The sequence below is a fragment of the Cynara cardunculus genome, assembly GCF_001531365.2.
Source record: "Cynara cardunculus var. scolymus isolate 2C chromosome LG 2, CcrdV1, whole genome shotgun sequence".
NCBI lineage: Eukaryota > Viridiplantae > Streptophyta > Magnoliopsida > Asterales > Asteraceae > Cynara > Cynara cardunculus.
The window spans coordinates 40,752,761-40,754,140 of record NC_037529.1 but is presented as its reverse complement, the minus strand read 5'-3'; positions in this window follow the sequence as shown (position 1 = coordinate 40,754,140).

The window sequence follows — 1,380 nt, the reverse complement described above, 5'->3', positions numbered from 1 at the left end:
TATGTCAATGAGATTGTGTCGCGGCATGGAGTACCTGTTTCTATCATCTCAGATAGAGACAACCGCTTTACTTCCAGGTTATGGCAATCGGTTCAAAGGGCACTAGGCACGAGATTGGATTTAAGCACTTCATATCATCCTTAAACGGACGGACAAACGCAGAGGACAATTCAAACACTAGAGGATATGTTGCGAGCCTGTGTGATAGACTTTGGAGGTAGTTGGGATACCCATCTACCATTGGTCGAATTTTCCTACAATAATAGCTATTACACCAGTATCCAATGTGCACCTTTTGAAGCCTTGTATGGACGAAAATGTAGATCCCCACTCAGTTGGCAGGAAATTGGCGATAGGCAACTGACCAGGCCTGACATTATACAGGAGACAACCGACAAAATCGCAATCATCTAAGAAAAACTTAAAGCTGCAAGGGATCGTCAGAAGAGCTATGCCGATAACCGAAGGAAACCCTTGGAATTTCAAATGGGTGATAAAGTCCTTTTAAAAGTATCACCGTGGAAAGGGGTTGTGCGCTTTGGAAAGAAAGGAAAGCTTAGTCCAAGGTATGTCGGTCCATTTGAAATACTCGAAAGAGTAGGACCAGTTGCATACAAACTCAACTTACCCCCGGAGCTTAGTGCCATCCATGATACATTTCATGTGTCGAATCTTAAGAAGTGTTTAGCCAACGAGTCTTTAGTTCTACCTCTGGAAGATATTCAAATTAATGAACGACTACGTTTCATTGAAGAGCCGATCGAAATCCTTGACCGTAAGGTTAAGCAGTTGAGGCACAACAAAATCCCAATTGTAAAAGTTCATTGGACTTCGCGGCATGGACCGAAATATACGTGGAAAAGAGAAGATTCCATGAGAAGCAAGTATCCACATTTGTTCCCTGACAAGCCTTGTGTCACACCCCGCTAAAGCGGAAACACGAGGTATGGCAGGTTGAGTCTCATAGCAATAGTGTATAAACAACACAACCATACAATTTAAAACATAATTACATCATAATTAAAGTTTACAATCCCAAATACAAATTTACAAAATAAACATAAAAGAAGTTTTGAAATAGATAAATGTAACAGGTCTTCTAACAAGTGTCACCATGAGTCTTTCTTACCCTGTAAAAGCATGTCAAACAAGTGTCAACTACAAGAGTTGGTGAGTTCACAGGTTTTATATGCATAAAATGATTTTAAATGCAGCAGTCTCAGTTATAAATTTATGAGCAATATCCTAAAAACAACGTCATACACATGATTTATATTGTTGAGCCACTACTAAACCTAAAAACGCCCCACGAACTACCTCAGAGGTGGTAGCGAACCACATGTGTAGAACATACTTACGAACTACCTCAACGGTGGGACT